This window comes from Pteropus alecto, unplaced genomic scaffold (assembly GCF_000325575.1).
Source record: "Pteropus alecto unplaced genomic scaffold, ASM32557v1 scaffold45, whole genome shotgun sequence".
Taxonomy (NCBI): Eukaryota; Metazoa; Chordata; class Mammalia; order Chiroptera; family Pteropodidae; genus Pteropus; species Pteropus alecto.
The window spans coordinates 24,043,420-24,067,511 of NW_006442491.1; the positions used below are offsets into that span (position 1 = coordinate 24,043,420).

General features: G+C 44.2%; 1 protein-coding gene across 1 annotated transcript in view; it reads left to right on the forward strand.

Moving 5' to 3' along the window:
• The first annotated feature begins 14,027 nt into the window (after positions 1-14,027).
• The window catches only part of PPP1R16B (protein phosphatase 1 regulatory subunit 16B), a 93,022-nt gene continuing 82,957 nt past the window's right edge, over positions 14,028-24,092 (forward strand). The window contains exon 1 of the mRNA XM_006921812.2: positions 14,028-14,110. The gene's annotated coding sequence lies outside the window, so the exon portion shown is untranslated. The remainder of the gene's footprint in view (positions 14,111-24,092) is intronic.

Consider the following 24,092-nt stretch of genomic DNA (forward strand, 5'->3'; position numbering starts at 1 on the left):
ACTTTTAAAAATGAAGGTACAATGGTTCATAAGTTGTCAGTATGGGCCACGAGAGCTCAGTAATTTCCTTCGTTTTTCTCTTGTGACTATGATTTTAAATGAATACATGCTTTGTGTATTTGGCTTTGGACTCATGTATATGTTATACACAATTATAAAACAGGAATTTTAATCAATATAAGGGCAAAATCCTTAAAAATCAAAAGCAAAGTGAAAAAAATGACCTAGTTATTTGTTAAGTTGGTAACTTACACAGAGAGGTCTTATTTAAGTCTTTAATTAGATGACTTTATTTTAGGTGAGGTTTTTTAAAGTAATGAGAAAAAAATGGTAGTTGAGTGTACATCTTTAGTGGGATATCGTCTAAATACAAAAAAGAACTGCAAAGAAATCTGTTTTCAGTAATTATGTTAGTAATACCATTATTATGGTTACTCTGAAGATATAAATATATATGTATAAACATGCAAATAATTGCATTAATGTTTTGAGAAGCCCCTAGTGTGGCTTCTCAAATGCCATTTCTCATTAAAGTGAACCAGGACTCCTTGGAGTAATGGCTGATTCCAGTTCTGGGGCAGAATAATACAAGATGAGCCTGAACTATCTCATTGTATCAGAAAACATAGAAACTAATAAATGGACTAACAAAACAGAAACAGACTCATAGATACAGAGAACTAATGGTTGCCAGATGGGAGGGGATTGGGGAGATGGTGAAAAAGATGAAGGGATTAGGAAGTATAAATTGGTAGTTACAAAATTGTCAAGGGGATGTCAAGTACAGCATAGGGAATATAGTCAATAATGTTGTGATAACTATGTGTGGTACCAGTGGGGGGATCACTTCGTAAATTATGTTATACACCTGAAACTAATATAATATTGAATGTCAAGTATAATAGAAAAAAATTTTTAAAGTTATGTCAAAAATATATATAAAAAAGTTGTTGACCAATGGAATATAATAAAAGAAACTAGCCTATTCTGAAAAAAAGAAAAGAAAAAGAAAGAAAGAGACAGAAAGAAGGAAGGAAGGAAGGAAGGAAGGAAGGAAGGAAGGAAGGAAGGAAGGAAGGAAGGAAGGAAGGAAGGAAGGAAGGAAGAAAGGAAGAAAGAAAGGAAGGAAACTATCAAAGACTCTTGAAGACTCCTGGGGTCATATCAAAAGAACTCAGGAGCCAGCTTGAAATGGCTCTCACTGGCCAAGGGATGGGGGCAATTTGAGCATGAGAAGGAATAAAAATGAAGGGTTAAAACATCAGATGTTAAAATCCATGAATTCATTGGTTACCTCTGGAGGAACCAGCTAATAGCTTTGAAAACTGATAAAGAGGAAGAAGCAGGCATTGATCCTGCCTTTCCTGTACCAACTGTACCCCAAGGTAACCAAATAGATGATAAGGGAATTTATCTTTATAGATGAAGAAAGAATGATAGAAGACCATCATTTTCTATTTCCTGTTCATGGCAAGAGCCAGTGATTGACGGCAGCTAAAAACCAAAGCTGATGGGGATCTTTGTAATGCGTGGGTATCATGTACCTTCTGATGTGATACAATACAACATATTGAACATTGTCCGTGAAGCATTTTTACAAAAAAATATTTTAACCTGAGTCTGATCAAGCCTCCAGATTTAACTGCAAGTTCACTGGAAATACTGGAGACAGAAACATATTGTGTTAGTTAGGGTTGCAAGAGGAAGCAGATGGTGAACTCAAATTAGGAAAATCAGAAGAGGGCGTAGCTACAAAGGTGAAGGCAGAGTGTGAAGAGTAGTGCAGGATCCTGGGATGAGCGGCAGTGAAGCCTTTACCAGTAGAAGGGAGAGGTACCAGAATCTGAAAAGGGAATGGAGTTCTGTCTTGAGAAAAATAGTCACCTTCAATCAATAAGCACAGCCAACCGAAGTCAGCCTTGCAGGGAGGGAGCCAGGGAAATAAACGCTCTGACACCTGTTCTCCTCCCTCCCTCAATTTCCTATCAGGGTTCCCTATTGGCTAAATCCAATGGAAGCCACAGGACAAGAGAGCCTGGCTAATTTAGTCCCCATAGATCAGCTTCCTGGGGCAAAGACCAGGGTGGAGAGAGGTGGAAAGGGACCTGAATGGGGCAAATGAGTAAAATCTGTCACAAATGTAACAAACAGTATGAGGATGCAATTAAAAAAAAAAAAATCCAGAAAACAGAATACTCTCTAGGACAAAAAAACCTTTTTTTTTTTTTTTTGCCAAAAAGGGAAAAAAGAGGCAGGGTGTGGGGAACCTATAAATTAAACAATCTTTTTCCTTCCTAACAAACGATTGCAAAGGGGATCAAAAGAAGAGGAACTTGTAAGTTAAAAGACATTTGAATACAATCTGGGTATTTGGTTATATGAAAAGATTATTGATAGTTTTTTTAAATTTTTAGATGTGATTGTGTTTATGATAGGAGAGAGAGAGAGAGAGAGAGAGAGAGAGAGAGGATATGCTTATAGAGATGCATACTGAAGTGTCTGGGATTTGCTCCAAAATAATCAAATAGGGCAGAGGTGAGTGGAAGCTGGGATAGAGATGAAATGAGAGTGGCCATGTGTTCATTGTCATGAATATGGGAGGTATACAGGGGTGAATTATTTTCTCTCTACTTTTGTATGTGTTTGACGTTTTCCATTAAAAAAAATTAAAAAGTAACAGTCCTTTATCTAGCCTTGTTTTGTTTGTCATATAGCAATATGTCTTGGAAATCATTCAATGATATTGATATTTCAGCTGCTTCTTTCTCATCTTTTAAAAATGTATGTGCGGTTATATCTGTCACAAACGTGATAACACCATGAGGATGCAGTCAGCATATGCATGACACATACATGTACTTTTCACACAAATAATGGTGTATTCTACATAGTTCAATATATCTTGGCGATCACACCACATCAATACAAAGGCAGCTTCCAGTCTATTTTCCTTTCTTTATTTTTATATTATGTTTAATGGATAGTGCATTACAAGATTCTGAAAAAACCCCCTCCGACCCTTTGCTCTTTTATACTAAGAAATGTGATAAGAATTGCAAACATTTTCCTGTAGTGGGTGATTGTCATTTGACTTTGTTGAAGTGTTTTTCTGTGCCAATTTTTTTATGGACTTAAATCAAGCAATCTTTTAAAATTGCTTTTGAGTTTTATGTCACACTTAGAAAAGCCTTACTCACTCTGAGAGCATGAAAAAAAAAAACCTTATATTTTCTTCCTGTATATTTATATATAAAATAACATGCATAATGGCTTAAAATATAAAGGTACAACCTAAAAACTTATTGTAAAATGAACACCTCTGTAATCACAGTGGGTCAAGAAACAGAACATTGCTACTCCCACGGAAGCCCCCAGTGTGGTCTTTCCTGATCAAAATCTGCTCCTTTCCCCTTGTGGGAAACCACTGTACGGACTTCTACAGTTTTCCTTTCTGTGCTCTTTATGGTTTTACCACTGAATTATGCATCCCTAAGCACTGTCTTTAATATTCATCCATGTTGCATATAGCCAGGGCTCACTCATTCTCATTGCTACGTAGTGTTTCATTGTATGCATGTCCCACGATTCATTAATCCAGTTGGAATTTCTCTTGGCATGAGTTTGTGGTAGGGCTCCATGGAATTTCTTTCCAGGTGACTAGCCAATTGTGTTAACAGTATTTATTGAGTAATCCATCTTTTCTCCACTGATTTTAATGCCACCTTTATTATTTATTAAATGACCTTATATATTTTGGTTTACTTCCAGACTCACTCATCTGTTCCATTTATCTTTCTGTCTATTCCTGAATTCGTAATGAGCTATTATTCTCATTTTATAATACACGTTAAGATGCGGCAGAATTTACCCCTCCAGATTTCTTTTTTTTTTTTTTTCCAGGACTTTTCTTGATTTTCGTGCATGATCTTTAGAATCATTTTTTTTCAAGCCAAAATAATCTTTTTGGAGGATTTATTTACATCCCATTAAAATTATAGATTAAAAGATGCAAGATGGTATCTTTTCTTTATTGAGTCTTCTAGCCCCAAATGGGAATGTGCACTTTTCCTTTACTTAGGTCTTCATGTCATGTAACAGACTTTGAAAGTTTTATTCATATACTTCCTGCACATTTTTTTGGTGAAGTAACTCATTCATTTAAACATTTGAATAGTATTCTATTATGTTTCCTGCCATGATTTCTTTAATCATTCCACCTTTGAATGGCATTCAAATAAATCTGTTTCTAAATTTATTCTATTACAAATAGTGACTGGACCGTAGGTAATCTAGACTGTGTTTCTAAATCAGAGGACCACCCCCCAGCCCCCTCTTTCCACCACTGCCCCCATCCATGGCAGCCTCTGGATTTCCTCTCCTCCGTGTAGCTGACCCATGGCCTAGGGGCCTTTACTGGAATTCCTGTTCAGACTCTTCCAGGGTGACCAAGAATCCACTGGAGCAACTGAAGCAGGGTGCCATGGCAGACTGCATTTCCCCAAGATGGCCATAGGAATATCTCCCATCCCACGTGCTCTTTGACAGTGTGATTATTATGGTCTGACTTGTGTCCCCTAAAATTCGTACATTGAAGCCCTAACACAATATGACTAGTGTCTTTATAAGAAGAGAAAGACACCAGGGATGAGCATACAGAGGAAAGACCTTGTAAAGACACAAGTAGAAGACTGCCATCTGTGAGCCGAGGAAAGAAGCCTTGGGAGAAACCAAATCTGCAGACAGCTGGATCTTAGACTTTTAGCCTCTAGAATTATGAAATACAAATTTCTATTTTTTAAGCTATTTAATATTTTGTCATGGAAACCGACTAAGCAAAGTAGCAAATGAATACAGTGAACTTGACATTCTTCACATCCAGTGGTGGCCTATGTCCTCTCCCTGGAAGCTGAGTAGAGACATTCATGCTTGAACCCAGCTGCCACGCTGTGAGGAAGCTCAAGCGAGCCCAGCATAGCAGAGGGACCATGTGGAGAAACCCTTTGTAGTTGTTGCTGCTGATGGCCTTGTGGAGGTCTCAGCTAACAGTAGCATCGATTTTCAGACACATGAGTAAAGACGTCTCCTGATGATTCCAGCTCCCTGTCGTTGAGTCATTTCCAGCAACTGAGTCTTTCCAGCTGATGCCCCAGATATGCAGAACAGAGACAAGCTGTCCTTGCCATATCCTGTCCAAATTTGGGACCCACAGAATTCACGAGCATGATAGAATGGTCGCTTACCACACTAAGTTTTAGAGTAGTTTGTCGCACAGCAATAGTGATTCCCAAAGGCCCTTCCAAAGCATTTCGCCAAGGTGTTCTCCCACATAATAGCATAGATAGAATTCCTCTCTCCAGAGCACTCCCCAACTTTGCTAAGGAATTTGTTGCTGCCACCTGGTGGCCGATAGAAGCCATGCAGGAGTCACTGTTCTCCCTTTCTTTTTAAAAGAAGCTTTTTCACATTCGTTCATTCATTCCACAAACATTCCCAATCTCTGATGGTGGTGAGTCGAGTGTACTTTAAAAAGAGCATATTCTAACATTATCATTTTTGTATGCTTTCATCTTTGGTTATGAGATATCACAAGCCCACAATCCCGTATACTGTCTTCCAAAATCCAAACTTCTCTGAAAACTGAAGGATTTTTCATCAGTTTACAAAGACTGACTCAGTACCAAAACCTAATCTGAACTGACATAAGGTGATTTATATATTTATTATATATACTTATTGGAATGCATTTCTTTCCATATAAGATATGTATTTATTTCACAATGGAAATATCAATTTTCAATTATGGGGTGCTGCTCTAAACTCCTCTAGGGATGTTATATAACAGAGAGCAGTCATTCTCAAAATGTGGTCTCCAGACCAGCAGCATCAGCATCACCTGGGAACTTGTTAGAAATGGAAATTCTCAGGCTCTACCTATTAAATCAAAAAACTCTGAGGTAGGGTTCAGCCATCTGTGCTTTAACAAGCCCTCCTGGTGATTCTGATTCATGCTCAAGTGTGAGAATCACCGATCTAGAGTATATGTACCACATTACGTTAATAGAATCTTGAAGTCCTGAATTCCAAAGCACATTTGGTCCCCACCCTGGTTTCAGAGAAGGAATTTCTTGCAGACCTGTATTTTGAAATTTCACATAACATTAAGGAAGCCAGAAGATTCTTATGTTTTAAAAAAGAGGGCAGAGGTTCCTTGTAGGGATGGAGAAAGGGTATGATTAATAAGAATAAAATTCTATGATATTAAAACACCCCTAATTCTTTGGTTTCCACCCCCCTATTGGTGGGCATCTAGAATGCTGGCAATCTTTTGTTGTCAAGATGAAGCCACAACGAATATTTTTAGACATATCTTTTCCTTCACAGGTGGGAGGTTTTCTCCAGGCCAGGTGGGCCTCACAGCGGAGTTTTTGAGCCACAGGACGGGCACACCTAACTTTCCTAAATAATGCCAAACTTCTCTCCAAAGTCATCGTACCAATATTTGAACCCCTCACCCCAAGGGGTTCCTGATTTATAGTTGGGGCCTGTCCCTTTAACAGATCCTTTTTTGTTGTTTTTTTCTTTCTGATAGCTGTCAACTTTATCTTCTGGATTTTTTATTTACATTTCCCTAAAAATTTAGAAGTTGATTCTCTCTTTAAGCAGTCTGTTGTTTGGGGATAGACATTTTGCCTCTCTATCTTCCAAGCTTAGATTTGTAGAATTCCATGAGGATTTCCGCTCATGTCTGAGGCAGTAACACATGAAAAGTGCTTTGGCTCTCTTGCTACTACGTGGACGGGGGATATTGTAGGCTCCATTTTGCAACTCAGGACTGAGGAACAATTTTCTTTGTTACGGGTGGTATCTCTGCTGCCCTAGAGGCGAGGAGTGACAGACAGTAGCTAGGTGGGGGCACCGCTGAGGTCAATAGCGGCAGCAACTACAAAACCCTGAGGGGAAGAAAACTTAAACCTCAGTCTACGGTTTCCAAAATATTATCTTGCTGCATTTTCAAGTGCTGTTTACCAAAGCGCTAGTGTGTGCCAGGACCGGTAACATGCTCTGCCCGAATCCTTCCCACAATAAAGCAGCATCACTTCATTCACTCGGCAGATCCTTCCCATGCTCCTCCTGTGTGCCAGCCTTTGTTAGGCCCTGGAAATTCCGATGTAAACAAAGCAGATCTGGCCCCTGATCTGTGGCGCTCACTATCTGCGTTAGTTTATTAGGGTCATCGTAACAAAAGACCACAAACTGGGTGGCTTAAACAATGGAAACTTGTTTGCTCACAATTCTGGAGGTTAGAGGTCCCAGGTCAAGATGTCAGCAAGGTTGGTTTCTTCCAAGGCCTCTTTTTTTGGTTTGCAGATGGTCGTCTTCCTCCAGTGTCTTCACGTGGTCTTTTCTCTGTCTCAAATCTCCTCTTCTTATAGGACACCAGGCATACTGGATGAGAGCCCACCTATCCTACATGAACTCATTTTACCTTAATCGCCTCTTTAAAGCCCCATCCCCAAATGCAGCCACATTCCGAGGCAGCATATGAACTGGGGTATGGGGAGGACACAGTTCAGCCCATACCAATGTCTAATGGGAGAAGCAGACATTAATCCTATTGTCACAACTATAAGTAAAATTACAATTGTGGTCCTTGGGACCATGACAGCCAATACTACGGGGGTTGATTGAGGGGCTTGTAGGAAGCCTTCCTTGAAGAAATGAAATTTGGGCTGAGACCTGAAAGAAAGGTAGGGGTTACACAGAGAAAGAGGCGACAGCAGACCAGGCAGAGGAAACAGGATGTGGGAAGAGATGGTAACACCTGGCCGGCTCTGAGGATCAGAATGGCAGCCAGCAGCGCAGGTTGCTCTGGGGGGCCCTCTAGGGATGGTGAAGCCTCGAACCAGATACAAACCACCTGGCTTTCCTTAAAAAATGCAGATTCCAGACCTCACTCCAGGCCTACTGAATCAGAATCTCCAAAGGGAGGGCCTCAGGAACTGGCAGTCTCCCTTCCCAAATATTTTTATTTTGAAAAATATCAAACCTCTGGAGAAATTGAAAGAAAAGTACAAGAAACATTTGAATACCCTTCACCTAGACACACCGACAGTTAGCATTTTGGCATATTTACACTTTTCTTCCTCCGTCTTTCGCCCTCTCTTCAGCATGAATCCCCTAAGAATAAGGACCTTCTTCTCTATAACCACACTATCATCGTCATATCCAGAATATTGACGTTAATTCAATAATGTTATTTAATCTACAAATAATATTTAAATTCTCAGTGGCCTACAAAATTTCTTTCATAGCTATTTACTTTTTCAATCCAGGATCCAATCAAGATTCACACATTTTATATATATATATAAACATATATGTGTGTGTGTGTGTGTGTGTGTGTTTATATATATAATATATATATATTTTTGTTATGTCCTTTTAATCTCTTCTAATCTAAAACGACTCCCCGCCTTAAAAAAAAAATGATATTAACTGTTTAAAAGAGAGTCCAGGCTTGTAGAATGCCCCACATTCTAGATTTGTCTAAATTTTCCTCATGATTAAAATCAGGTTAAGTATTTTTGGCAAGAATATGACATAGAATCGGATTGCAACACATCAGAGGTCCACAGTGTCAGGGTGTCCCACTCTTGGAGATGCAGGTTTGATCACTTGGTTAAGGTGGAGGCTGCTGGATCTCTCTTGTAAAGGTACATTTTTCCCTTTGTAATTAGTAAATTGGCTGGATATTTTGAACCATGTGAATATTCTGTTACCCAACAACTTTTCACTCAGCGGCTCTAGCATCTGTTAAGGCTCCTTTGCTTCTTCAGTTGATTATTATATTGATGATTGCAAAATGGAATCTGCATTTTTAAATAAGTGGCCCAGGTGACTCTCCTATTCAGGGAAGTTGGGAAACCCTGTTTAAGTCAAGATAAGGGATTCAGGAGAATGAGGTGCTGTTATGGAGGCAGATAGAGGCATTGGCTAAGGCATATTGCTCATTAGAATCAGTTAACATGCATATTCCTAGGCCCCACAACCACCCCAAACAATGACAAAGGAGTACAAAGGACAAGCCCAGGAAGCAGCATTTTTGACACTTCCTTTCTCCTCCTTTCCAGGCGATTCTGTGCTCTCAAAGTTTAAGAAACACAGACTTAGCTGGTGATCCTTAGATTGGCTGCATATTGCATTTTCGATTCACCTGGGAGTTTTTTTGATCTATGTATATGTGTGTGTTAACAGTGCGAGCGAGCCCTACCTCCAGAATCCGATTCATACAGTCTGAGGAAGAGCCTGGACACCAACACTTTTTAAAGCTCCCTACGTGATTCCTGTGTATTGCCAAGATCGAAAGCCACAGGGCCAGGACGGTTCTCTCCAAAATGAATATAAAAATGAAAAGCCATCTGCCCCAACTCCTAGTTACCCTTAAACTCACAGCATCACAGGACTGAGCTCACCTGTTAGCCAAAAACATCTGGTGCCCCGTCCACACCACTGGTGGGAGCCCCCACTGTGTGCAAACAGCTCTGCCTGTGCTCTTTGGGGAACTTACAAAACAGGTCAAAGAAAGGTCATTTCCCTCAAAAGCCTGGGGACGTGGGAAAAATGCACACATAAACACACGCAAGTATTGTACAATTGGAGTTTTACAGACCAGGAAATGGACACTCTGGAAGGGGAAATGACTGCCCAACGGGTTCATGGCAGAGCCAGGACTTTTATGCCTTTCTTCCACTTGGCTCATTTTCACTTGGGTGCTCCTGGCACTCTCTGCACTTCTTGCGCTAGTCGGTTGGTTGGGCCTGGCCTGGAGCCAACGTTTCACCAGCGGCATCAGCCACCTATGAGGCTTAAGGCTCACCCTGGGCCAGGCATTGGACTAAGTATTTGTTGAATGAAAATGCAGCCAGACCAGCACCTGCCCACTCGCTGGCCTGGAAACCAGCAGATTAAATAACCTCGAAAATAAATCCCTTTAGCTGGATTAGCTCATTTTTTGAGACTTAGAAGACTTTAGGTCTTCCTTATTCTGGAGTCCTTGCCTCATACCACAGTAACCATATAATTCACCCAAATTCTACCTTCTATATAATTTATGTGTAACTATGAGTTGATTTGAATTGTAGTTGACTAGTTGACCTAAAGTCATGTAGATATTTCATTCTATATTCGTAAACAGCAATGTTTCAGGTAGTAAATGTTGCAGCCAATCCATTTATTTTCAAGTCCTCAAATATTTCCCATAGTCTATTAGAATGTTCATTAGTCTTGGACTGTCCACTAATGTCTAACAGATCATAGGTGACCTCAAAATAAAGGGATTTGCATTTCATTGATGGCCTGAGGACGAGAGAGAGAGGTTTGAAGGATATGGTCAGTGTTGCTCTCAAGGACCACAGGATAGTTTAATTTTTTTTTTTTTTTTTGGTAAAAACTTTATTGAGATATAATGCACATGCCATATAATTCGCTCATTTAAAGTATATACTTCAGTGGCTTTTTGGTATATTCATAGTTGTGCAACTGTTACCATGATCAATTTTAGAACATTTTCATCCCCTCAAAAAGAAACTGGTACTTTATCTGTCACTCTCACTCATTTAAAGTATATACTTCAGTGGTTTTTGGTATATTCATAGTTGTGCAACTGTTACCACGATCAATTTTAGAACATTTTCATCACCTCAAAAAGAAACTGGTACTTTATCTGTCACTCTCCATTTCCCTCCCCCAAAAACTCTTTCCAACTTTAGACAACTAATCTATTTTTTGTCTCTATAGATTTGCCTATTCTGGACATTTCATACCAATGGAATCTGAAAAAATGTGGCCTTGTATCTGGTTCTATCACTCAGCATAACATTTTCAAGATTCATCCATGTAGTGGGATGTATCAGTACTTCATTCCTTTTGATTGACATTGTATGGAACATACCACATTTTATTTTTCCATTCATCATTTGATGGACATTTGGGTTGTTTCTACTTTTTGGCTATTACAAATTGTGCTACCATGAACATCTGTGTACAGGTTTGTGTGGGAGTATGATGTTTTTATTTCTCTTGGGTATATACCTAGGAGTGGAATTTCTAGGTCATCTGGTAACTCTATATTTAACAGTTTGAGGAACTGCCAGACTGTTTTGAAAGCAGCTACACCATTTTACATTCCCACCAGCAATGTATGAGGTTTCTAATTTCTCCACGACCTTGCCAAAGCTCATAATTACCTGTCCTTTTGATTATAGCCATCTTAGTGAGTTTGAAAGTGTGTCTCATTGTGGTTTTAATTTGCATGTCCTTGATAGCTAATGATGTTGAGTATCTTCTCATGTACTTATTGGACATTTTTATATCTTCTTTGAAGAGCTGTCTATTCAGATTCTTTGTCCATTTTTAAATTGAGTTATTTGCCTTTTTAAAAATTGAATCGTAAGAGTTTCTTATATGCTCTAGCTACAATTTTCTTATCAGACATATGATTTGCAAATATTTCCTCCCATGCTGTTGGTTATTGTATTTGTTTGCTGAGGCTGCCATAACAAAATACCACAGACTGAGTGGCTTAAACAAATTTATTTCTCACAATTCTGGAAGCTAGAAATTCGAGATCGAGACGTCTGCAGATTTGGTTTCTCCTGAGACCTCTCTCTTTTAACTTGTAGTTGGCTGTCTTCTCCCGATGTCTTCACGAGATCTTTCCTCCCGGTGTGCATCCCTGGTATGCACCTTCTTCTTATAAGGACACTAGTCACATTGGATTAGGGCTTTGCTAAGGGCTTCTTTAAAGACCTTAATCACCTCTTTAAATACCTTTAAATACAGTTACATTCTGAGGTATTGTAGGTTAGGACTTCAACATGTTTGAGTTTTGGGGGCGCACAATTCAGTCCATAACAGTTATCTTTTCACTTTTTGGATAGTGTCCTTTGAAGCACATAAGTTTGTTTTTTTAAAAATTTTAATGAAGTCTAACTTATTTATTTTTTCTTTTATTGCTTGTGCTTTAGGAACCATTTCTAAGAAATAATTACTTAATCCAAGGTCACAATTTATGTCTATGTTTTCTCCTGAGAGTTTTACAATTTTAGTTCTTACAATTCAGTCTGATCTATTTTGAGATAATTTTTGTATATGGTGTGAGGTAGGGGTCCAACTTCATACTTTTGCATGCGAAAATCCAATTGTCCCAGCACCATTTGTTGAAAAGACGATTCTTTCTCTGTTAAATTATCTTGTCACACTTGTTGAAAATCAGTTGGTTGTAAATGTAAGAGTTCATACCTGAATTTTCAGTTTTATTCCATGGTCTATATATTTATCCTTATACTTGCACCACACTGTATTCATTACTGTAGCTTTGTAGTAAGTTTTGAAACCAGGAAGTGAGAGTCCTCTACCTTATTCTGAGCAAACTTGAACATCTGGTGTCAAACACTGTGAGTGATGTGAATGAACAGAATAGCATGGGGATTTGGGTACATACTCAAGGCTTCATATCAGGAATGCAGACTCCCGAGTTCCACTCCTGCCTTGGAGAGATGGATTCCCACCCTCTCAGCCCATGGCTCTTCATGATAAATCAATGGAAACATTCTGTGGAGAACAATGATTCCCTTGGGTTATTTCAAACATCATTTAAGTCCTCCCTACCTGCTCTGCTCTCTAATCGCTCTTACTGAAACAGTATCATTTACAACTGGATTATTATGAACTGAGGGGGAGCCAAGACAATAATGGGGAGGGTCTTTCAGAGGGCTTGGGGGGCCTGGATAAGCTCAACCCAGAGGTTTGCACTTCCCCAAGAAAAGTTACTGAGTTTTCTTAGCAAACAGAAAATCACTAAAGTCAGGTTATACTGTCCAGCTCTGAAGAACATTGCTAGTGAGTAATGACCCAGAGGGATTCTTCCATGGAGACTGCTGAGAATTGAATTAACTGGGTACCACCTCCAAGCCCCTCAATTTTAAACCTTGTCTGCACCTCACTGGCTGACCCTAAGGCTCTATTTGGAGGCGAGAAAGCTGAGGAAATAAGGCCCTTTGTGGAGAAGAGGACTCTATTGTTCTAAAGCTAGTGACTGTGGATTCCACAGGATGTTTGGGGATGGATTTTTCTCTCTGTTAATTTTCTCTCCTCTTCTTGAGCGGGCGGGGGTGGGGAGTAGGGCCCTCCCAACAGCAACCTAAAGATAATTAAATCCCTGCCGCGTAAAGAAAAGATAGTGCTCAGATCGCAGGGGCCTTGAGCCCAAGAAAGAGGTTTGAATTCGATGGTCGAAGCCACCGGCTGTTTTGCTTCTCTTTTTCAGCTTTAAAGCTCAGGGAGGCAGCCCCTTTCTAGATCCTGCACATCTCAAACCGTGGCAGACGTCAGCGGAGGCACTACCACTTCCTTCCTACTTCGCTTCACCTCCTTTCTTTCCAGAAAGAGGAAATGATGCGAGCCCACGTCGCAGGCCACGACCCCCAAGCCCCCACGTCTCGCTCTCGTTCCCCGCCCCCCAGCTGGGAGACCTGCCTCCATGGACAGACCTGTCCGCAAGGCAAGGCCTGGTTGGTTGGTCCCCTTGACGTCCTAGGAAGCCTTCAGACTGAAGCCGAGCAGGCCTCCAAAGTAGGAGACTTGAATTCCTGGCACTGTACGAATTCTCTTGACCTCGGGCACGTCGCTGTTCCTCCCTGGACCTCACGATGCCCTGCCTTCCATCAAATGGGAACACGAACAGTCCTAGGTTTCCTCCTTTCCGTGGTGGTGGTGGAGGGGACAGCGAGAAGACCATAAGGAAAACTATTCCGAAGCCTGGCCGTGTCTCAACTCCCTTCGATTTCGAGCTGCTCAAAGGAGGTGCCCCCCCCCCCGACTCCTACAGCACCGGGACCCTTCCCGCGCTCGCTCCCCTGCTGGATCTGGCGGAGCGCGCCCACCCCCTTCCTGCGAGCTCAGGCCCCGCCTTGGGGGAGGAGCCGAAGGGCGGCGCGGAGGCTCGCGGCGCAGCAGAGCCGGTTTCTGTCGCCTCACCGGCAGCCGCGGCTCGGGGAAGGACGGACGGAGCCGGGGCCGGGAGCCGCCGGGGCAGGGCTCGGGAGAGCTGGTGAGTTCTTCGGCTGCGCCGCCTCCCTGCTGCACTCTGCCGCTTGACACGGCGGGGGATGAGGATGGCGGCGGAGGAGTGGTCCCGGCCTCCGACAGTCTGGCTGGGGGTGTGTGGGGTGCTTTGGCCAAGGGCGGGCGGCTTAAGATAATTGGGGGTTGGGGTGGGTGGCACTGGAAAGGCAGGTCCCGCGAAGGATGCGGGCTGGGGTGGGGGCGTTCTCTCGGGTCCTGCGCGCCAACGACGAGGCTGGCGCATTGGCAGGTTGTTGGCTGGGGTCGGCATGGCCAGATCTTGGAGTGGTCAGGGGGGATTTCGGCTGCTTCTGGACTCACAAGTCGCCGTCTGCCGGGGAGCATAATGCCGGGAATCGGGAGCAACAGCCAGCACCAAACAGTCCTGGCGTCCAGCCTCCCCGCCCGTCATGCGGGCGCCGCCCCCTCGCGTGGCCGCTCACGCAGCGGCTGGGCGCGGGGAGCGCTCCTGCCCAGGCGGGAAGGGTCCCCAGGGTAAGCGACCCCAGGTGCCACCCCGCCGCGAGATCCCAATGACAGCGCCTGCAGACCCTGGGGAGACCCCGCGCGTGGTTGTTCCTGCGGAGAGGGGCGCCCTGCCTTTCCAAAGGGCCGCCGTGCGCCGGCTGCCGAGTGCCCCGCGCCGCGAACGCTCCTACACCCCGGAGTCCCGCGCTTCGATTCCGGCGGGCGGAGCGCCCCCGAGCGCCTACAATGGGCAGAAACCCGTGCAGCCCGCTCCCAAGAGGGCGCTCAGGGGGGTCTCCCCAAGGTCAGCGGGAGCGCCCAGGCTGAGCTGCCCAGCTGCCCGGAGTGGAGAGCCGGGAGGGGGAGGCGCTCCCCGCCGCCTCTTTCTCTGATGCAGACTCCCTCCTTCCCTCTTCCTCCTCCCCCAATCCGGGCCCGGCTTCGCTGGAGATGCTGATGATGCAGCTCCCAGCCCCGGGCGGACAGCTGAGCCTTGGCGAGCTCTGAACCCGTCCCTCCCTGGGACCCGGTGCTCCTGGGCACCTCGGGCGCCGAGGGAGAGAGACGCGGCTGCACAAGCGCTTCTCAGAACCGAAAGCCGAGCTGCTTGCGCGCCCATGTGATTGGATTCTACATAATGGGCCCCTGTTCTCGCTGTCAGAAGCGCCCACCAGCTCCCCGCGGCCCCGGGCACCAGGTGCCGCCTCTGAATCGCCCTCTGTGGAGGACCCAGGGCCCTGAGGTACCAGGCGCCCTTTCCCGTAGGGCTCTCTGGGGAAGGGGCCTGTCGTTCGCCGCATCAGCCCGCGGGGATACTTCCCTTGTGCCCTGCCATTTCCTGCGGCTGGTGCAGCCCCGGAGAAAATCCCTCGGTCCGGATGGGAGGCCTCCTCCTAGGCTTGTGATAGAGCTTCTTCCTAGCTATCTGCCCGAGGGCAAGGCCCTTGGCCTCTCGGAGCCTCAGTTACCTCTATGAAATGGGGGATGGGCGAGAGGACTGATGGGAAGTGCTTGGTGCAGTGGAGCATGGCAGGATGAGTGTTCCTAGGTAAATGCCGGCGCCTTTCTTACTGGTTTTGAATGGGGCGTGTCTCTTAAGCAGGAGCAGAAGTGGAGTCCTGGTGGGTGGTTCTACCCAGGCCGGGGGAGTTTCCACATCTCCCTCCCTCATCTCTGTCATGAAGAGCCTGTTTGCAGGCAGCTGGTGGGCGCTGGTGAATCCTTGCAGCTGGCAGCCTGCTCACAGGGCCTTCCCACGCATATCCCCAGCCCCTTCTCTCCCACCTACCACTAGGATGTTGGGGTCAAGATGTCAACCGGGAAACTCTGGATGTTCAACTTTGTACCTTACTGTCAATAGGAGTCTACTCAGCAGTGTCCCCCACCCTGGAAGCTTCCTGACCTCTCTTCTCAGCCTCTGGAATGTCTTCCTACAGGAAGACCGCTTGATCTTTCCTACCCCTTTTTTGGTTTCCCCCACTGTGACATTCATGTGACTGCTCTGTGGCTTGTGCTTTGGGGCTCCTTACATCCTGGTACTCTCTGGATCTTCCCTGGCATGGAAGGACATGACAGGCAAGGCCAATGCGTGCTCAGACTGCATTCTCTCTGCTAATTGATGCTGAAGTGGAGGTTAAATTCTAATCTAGTTGTCTTTTTGGGAGCCTGAGCCACAGGACTAAGAGGTTGCTGACTCAGGAAGGTGGATTTTCCCCTGAGGCCAGAACCTTCCCGCGACTCTTTGGTTCCTTTTAAAAGCTACTCCATCCCCAGAGTGTGCTTTTCTGACTACCAGAAACTGCAGCCAGCCTGGTTCTGCAGATCAAGAAGGCGCGTACCTGGAGGAATGTGCTGTGCTCCAACCCTCAGGATCCCCACCCAACCTTGTCCCCCTCTCCCAACCTAACTGCTCCAACCCTCCAGTCCACCTGCACCCAGGATTTGGAGCATTTGGTGTATAGTAAGTCCCAACTGGCATTCTTCCAGCAGAGACCAGGATGACCTTCTTTATCTCAAGCACGTCTTAGAAATTTGACTTCGAGAAGTGCTTGGACAAGCCTGCCTCCGACAGAAAGCTACAAAGTATAAAGAGTAAGAGACCAGACAGGTCTAGTACAAATTATAGCTCTATGCTTAAAAGCTCTGTGACCCTGGGTAAATTATCTACTCTCTCCGAGTCCTGGTTTTCTCATCCGTAAAATGGGAGTAACAGTAAAGCCAACGTCATGGGGCTGTGAGGATTCTGTGAGAACATAATGCACAGAAAGTGCTTAGTACAGCACCTGGTGTGGGCAGGAAAAAAACCATCACCACCATTTCCTCCCTCACAGTGGGCTCTCAAAGTCCTCACCTCCTCCTGTCTGGGGAAGTCAGACCTCTTCTTCCTCTAACTATCAGGACAGGGAAAGCTTCTCAGCCTGGGGGGACTGCCTCCTGAGAATTCAAATCCAGCATGGGCCTGTCCTCAGGAAGTCTGTGACCGAGCCTTTCTCATCTGGTGGCCATTTCCCAGGATTCATTAATTCATGTGACAGATGTTTACTGCATTCTAGACCTTGTGCTAAGCAAGGGATTTCGAGGTGAATAAGGCAGCTCTCAGTGCCATTCTCACTCTATGGGAGAGGCAGGGCCGGAAACAGATAGTGAGGCTACTGTCTCCAACAGACTGTGAGAGATAACAGTTCCACCGGCAGGAAGAGAAGTGAGGAGTGGAGCGACAGATGAACAGGTGAGCTCAGGCCGGTCAACAGGTTTCATTCCTGACTGTGCCGCCTTGTAGCTGGATGATGATGGACAAGATGCCTTACCTCTCAAGCCCATAAGCTGCCTACCTAGGGTGATGATGCGAAGAGAAAAGTGAGACCATGTGGGTAAGAAACTCAGCTCAGGGCCTTCTCGATAATAATTTGTGCTCGCAAATGTTAGTTGCTGTTATTATTAGTCTGTGATGACCAATAACAGGTGGGCAAAGTTTGCGGTGGGAACCTATTTGAGCCTTTCAGAGACAAATTTCTAGGTGGTGGATAATACAGGGGAAGGTAGCCCGAGCAGAGAGAACAGCTTGTGCAAAGGCACAGAGGCTTAAAAGTGCTTGGTGTCTTTGAGAGCAGTGGGCAGGAGTTGGAGAACTGTCACCACAGGATATGACAGAGGCAGAGGCAGCAAGCAAAGCCAGGGAGGTAGGCAGAGGCCATCCTGCCAAGGGGTCCTGAATGATTAAATACTCATTGACCTGAAGCAGGCACCTTGCAGCCTGCAGAGGGTTGTCTGATTGTAGCACTGGAGAGAGTCTGGGATTGACTTCTGCCTGGGAAGAAGGGCTGGACTGTGCTCATTTGCCAATACATTAACTGTCCCTTCCACTTCCTTCTACCCAGGAAGCACAAAGGTCTCCTCCTTATTCCTGAGATGCTTCCTGAGAGGAGATACTTCTGTACCTGTTTCTTTCTTCCTGGGACTCAGTTTCTCATTTGAAGGAAGGGGATGGGGATAGAGGAAGTGTCGTGATCTGGCTTCTTTATGGATCATGATATTGTACCAAGCGTTTTTCTGGGTGGTGGTTACTGTAAAGGTCTTCGCTTGCATTGCTATTATCCTAGGGATAAAAGCGGATGCATTTATCCCCATTGCACAGCTGGGGAAACTGAGGCATGGGGGTGGAATCATTTGCTAAAGAGCATGCAGCTTATATGTGGTAGGAACTCATGTCTGGGGTCTCCAAAGCTGCTATGTGCTGTCCTGTACCACCTCACTTATGCTCCTTGTGAATACCTAAAGCTGACTGTAGAATGTCTGGCTTTTTCACTGTATACCCTTAGATGCTAGGTAGTAAGCATCTTAGAGATGTGCCTGACTTGGGAAGGCCCTGTGTGCAGGCACGTGCAGAGGGGAGATGTTCTTGGAGGTCTCAGAGTTCAGGCAGCAATCTGCGGCCCGCCAGTGTCCCACAAACATGCCTTGACGCAGGCAGCTTGCAGCTTGATTGATATAGCAGGTGGTGGTTGAGCTCCATGGTGACCCCAGGAAGTAATGAGCCTTTTAGGATGGCTGGTCAGAGCATCACATGCCCACATACCCTACCTGTTTACAGAAGACAAAGGCTCAAATTTCTTCTTCTATGGGAGGCAGAGTTTAGTGCCTGGGTTCAAATCCTGGCTCTGCCTTCTACTGGCTTTTTGGCCTTGGATGATTTCTTCATTTCATTGAGCCTCAATTTCTTCATCTGGAAATATAGATCATATAATATAAGTATAAATATAAATACAAATATAAATGGTCATTGAGAGTTGTCATAAGGATTTGTAATTACACATCAGATGCCTGGCTTCTAAGCTTTAGATAATACTGATGTAATATCCACATTTTCCTCCATGGCACTTATCATTATTGTGATCATATGGTTATTTGTGGTCATTACTCCTTTAGTCTGTCTTACCTACTAGGCCAGTGATTCGCAACCGGGGGCAGTTTGACTCCCCAAGGAGCATTCAACAGTGTCTGCATACATTTTTGGTTGTCACAACTGGGGAAGCATGCTATGGCATGTAGTGGGTAGAGGCCAGGAATGGTGCTAAATATCCTACAGTGCACAAGGCAGCCCCCACGACAAAGAATTATCCCATCGAAAATGTCAATAGCGTCATGGCTGATGAGGCTCAGACTGGACTATAAACTCCATAAGGTCAGTGACTGTGTCTAATTCATCCAGCTCCGTTTCCTCAGTTGCCCAGCATGGTCTCGGCACACAGGAGACAATCAATATGCATTAAAGAGATGAATGGAGACTTAGAAGACCTTATGTCCCCTGGAGTCCCAGAGGTTTGGCTTGTGGAACATTTTGAATGGGCAGAAGAGATTTAGATGAATCTGAATGATGATCAGCCAATTGGTAATTCAGGCCAAAGAAATTCAGACCAAGCGATTTTCTTTCCTGAGCAGATGCTTGGGGGCCTGAATGATCTGAATGGTGATGACTACTGAGTTTTGCTCGTGTAGGTCCAGGACCCACCTTTATCTGGACAAGCAGGCCGGGGAAGGGAAATATAGGTGCTGACAAGGAACGCCCTGTCAGCTGGGCCCTTGGGATTTGCCAAGCTGGAGTGCAGCTGCTGTCAGCTTCCTGTTTTTTCCCTTGCTGGTGGAATGAAGGAAACCCACTGAATGGCTATTTTCCACTGACATTTACAGCAATGTGATAGGCCTTGGATTAATGAGGTCAAGTTCCAGCGTGAAATCTGCCCAATAACTTGAAGCTTGGCCAACAGGAAGACATAGCTTGTTTTCTTTGGGTCATTCGATGCCTTTGGATGGCTTTGGCCAGGGGAGCAAGGGTCGCGACTCTGTACAAAAGAAGGGAATGTTTTATGTTCCAGAATTGTAGAGGCTGGAGTTGTTGTCTCCTGTATTAGGATGGTTTATTTTAATATGGACTTTGAAATAAATAACTTATTAAAGCAAAGTTTCACTGTGAGCCCCAGGCTGGCCGCTGAGCCTGGATCTAGGCTATTGAGAGGAATATTCTATTTTTCTGGGAGCTCTCTGGGAGTTTGAAGGGAAAGACTGGCCCCAAAGGGTGTTTGAACAGTTTAGAGGTGCATATTGGTTAGACCTTATCTGGAGCAAGGGATCTCAGGCCTATGCCTCAAACTTGCTCAAGAATCAGCTTGAGGTTCCTGTAGATCTCTAACCAATGTGCTGTATTCTTAAAAGTAATTTAAATAAATAAATTTATTTAAAAAAATGCAGAACCCGATTCAGTAGTTCTGGGGCTTGAGCACCTGCATTTCTAACAAGCTCCCAGTGGGAGCCATTCTGTTGGTCTGCGAACTGCACTTTGAGTAGCAAGGGTCTGGGGAACCGCGAGTCTTCAGGTCAGGGATCCCTGATGTCACTCACTCCAGCACAAAAGCAAATTCAGGCTTTCGTGCCTGTTTGCAGCCATCTGCTCTGCTGGCTGGTTTGCAGAGTCACATATTTCCTGCACCCTACTCTCTGTGCCTAGGCCTGGGACCAAATGTGAAAGGATGGCTGCTCTCAAGAAACAACTGAAACAGCCAGCACAAGGTATGGGGGAACTTCTAGTGCTTCCAGAAATGTGTGTCCAGGAACACTCTTCCTGGGTCACCTGGAGTTTGTTAAATATATATAGATCCCTGGGCCCTAGCTCAGCTCACCTGGATCAGAACCAGCTAAGATGGGGCTCTGAGAATCTGTGTTTTTAAAAAGTGTGCCAAATGATTCTGATACACAGCCAGGCTGGTGGAGGGGTAGCTGGAAGGAAGAACTGGCAGCATGTGGAAGTTAATTGCTCGGCAAGACTAGTGTCAGGTTGTAGAGTCCTGTACTGCCTGATGGTACCTGGCTGAGGGAGGGGCTGAACCTTAGCCCATTCCACTTGCCAAGCTCTGCACCCTGCAGAATTGCATCTGCCTGGAAGACAAGGCACCTTTTTCTTAATATGAATAATAATTGTTAACATTTGGTACTCATTATGAGCCAAGCCCTGTCTATTTAACTCCTTTAGTCCTCCTGGCAATTCTAAGAGGTAGCATTACTGATTTTACTGCTAAGGAAAGTGAGGCGCAGAGAAGTTCAATGACTTGCCCCAACTCACACAGCCAGTAAGTGGCAGAGCAAGGATCTGAACTCAGGACGTGTGGCTTCAAAGCCCTTGCACTTAATCATTACATTCTCTGGCTTTTCTTTGTATGGAAATGCTGTTGAGCTCCATAAGGCTGTCCCTACTCTGAAGGAGAACCTATTTCCAGCTCTTCCCCAGAAGGGGGAAGGCTAGCAGTGACTTTGGCTGGCTCTGGAGTCAGACCTGGGTTTGATTCCCACCTCTACCACTTACTGCAACCTCGAGCAAGTTACTTGCTTAACTTCACTGAGCCTGAATTCACCACTGTGTAAAATAGGAATAATAATAGCATGTGATGATGGATCGATCATTTAAGCTTCCGTTTGGCAGGTAGAAGGTACTCGATACATCTCGACTATTATTAATACTTTAGTATCAGCCAAGTCAGCCCCTGTGAGTAATAGATGGCTTCAGAGCAAAGGGGATAGGTGAGCAGAGCCTGTGTCATCGATGTTCCCGGAGACTGGGGCAGTTGTTTTGCTTACCCAGGTGACTTGTGTCTATTGCTTACCTAGGCATCCCTAGCCTTTGCATCTTGGCAATGATTGGAGGCTCCAGTGTTCATGCCAGCCTGGTGAGTTCTCAGAATTTCTTGGCTCCCAGAATGGTTCAGAGCCTCAGTCAGAACTGGCTTCATTTCTTGTCATCCAAGAGGAAGTAAAAGGCACACATTCTCATACTTACTCTTTTCAGGGCTTTTAGCCTTTCTCGGTGACTATCACTGCCTCCAGGCCCCTTCTGGAACTCTGTAGTCATCATCAGCTTTCCCACAGACTGGGCAGAGATCACATGTTGCCTTATAGACATTGCCTATTGCTTGCTAAAGAAATAGGGATGATTTTCTTTAAATTTTCATTAGTTTTCTTCTTTTACATATAAATTCCAGCTTTTGTTTTCTTATTGGTATATTTTATGCTTTTTAATTATAAAAGAATACAAATCCATTATTAAAATTTAAACTACAGAAATGTGGAAAATGGAAAGTGAAATTTCTCCAACTATCACCCCTAGCCACACGTTCTTTTCCCAGAAGAAATTCCTGAATGTTTTATGTTTCTTTCCATAAATTTCTTATATATATACAAACCCATATTCATTTGCATGTTTATTCTTTTTTCTTTTTAACACATCTGTATATTACTCTTCTGAAAATTCCTTTTTCCAGCTAATTTATCTTAGCACATGTCAAAACATAGAGATATACCTCAGTCTTTAAGGCTACGTGACAGTCCAGTAATTAAAATTTACTGTAATTTATTTCTAGTCCCTTGCTGACAGTTCAGATTGTTTTCAGCTTTTTCTACTACAAATGTATGATGTTGCAACATCCTTGCTTGTACAGCGTATATCTTTGTACACTGACTGGTATGATTTTATCTATAAGGAAAATTTTCTTCAATTTGAGCTATGACAGACATGCCAAATTGTCCTCCCCAAGACCCCAACCTAATTTTTATTCCCTCAACAGCAATATGTGTAAATGCCTGTTTTATCATCTCATCTCCAACACTGAGTATTAAGTAACTTTAATTTTTGCCAGTCTGATAGAATAAAATAGAATGTTTCTGAGTCAGGGTCCACAGTAATTCAAATTTTGACCCACTGGACTGTGCCTATATAAAGATTGTTAAATATTCAAGAACCACATTTTACCTGGCTTTATGCTTGGTACTAAAGACATAAAATTAAATTAAATTGGCTTCTGCTCTAAGGCTGATCCCTGTGTCCTGGAGGGAGCAGACACATGGACAGTAACAGAAAAATAGTGTGATCCATATGTGCTAGAGGAATTAATAAACTAAGCTAACTTTTGTTTGATAAATGCTATCTTCATGAGTAGAACAAATGAATTAATAAAATACATTATGATGGTGGGTGTGTGTGTCTTGAAATCCCCCAAAGAAAACGACTTGATTAGAAGCAAAAAAATCATGTAGCTTACCCCTAGTGGGAGCAGCAGAAGAGGTGGAAAGTTAGGAAGGGACAAATAATGTCGAATTGTTTCTGGTGGTTTCCATATTTAAGAAATGGGGTTTGTCTGAGAGAGGCTGTGCAGAAACCCAGCTGAGTTTGCAGCTGGCACTGCTCACTGATCACTCATACCTGGGGAAATTTGTATGTTAGTCCAGAAAGAGTAAGAGACCAAAGGGACAGAGGCTGGCTTTAAAAATCCACAACCTTGGAGCTCATAGAGGTTGGTTGTGTGTGGTATGAATATGCAGTTACCGCAGGGGTTACAAAGAGGTGTGTTCCGAACAGTGCCTGTTGTAGACTGGATGCACCAAATGGGTGTTCAATGAATGAGTGAGCATCAAAGATGTCTCTGTCTTGTAAAGGGGCCTCCTACTCAAAAAGAATAGGTCCATTTAGAAAGGGGTGTGGGGGTGGCTCTATAGAGTAGTGGTTAGCACGTCTGCTTTGCACACAGAAGGTCCTGAGTTTGTGCCCCAGGTGGAGCCATGGACCATACCCTGGGTGCGCCAGATCCTGGGTACATGCCCCGAGCGTGTGGGAGGAATGTCCCACCTTCAGAGATCCAGTTCTTAAGGTAAAACGGCAACATCCATGGGTCAAGGGTGGAAGTGTATGTGTGTCGGGGGAATTAAAGAGGGGAAAAAAATAAAAATAAAAAAATAGAAAGGGTTATGATCACCTGATCTACCCATTTGTGGGGAGATATGCCTTAGCTATACATTTTCTTTGGGCCACCTGTTCTGGATATCTTCATTCACTTGGGATATCTTAAGAAAAATACAAGGCAAGGAGCACTTGAGAATATTTGAAACAGTGCTGTGGAATGAACCTAACCATTGTTTTTATAACAAATCACCTAAGCAAGACATATAGAGCCAATTGCAAA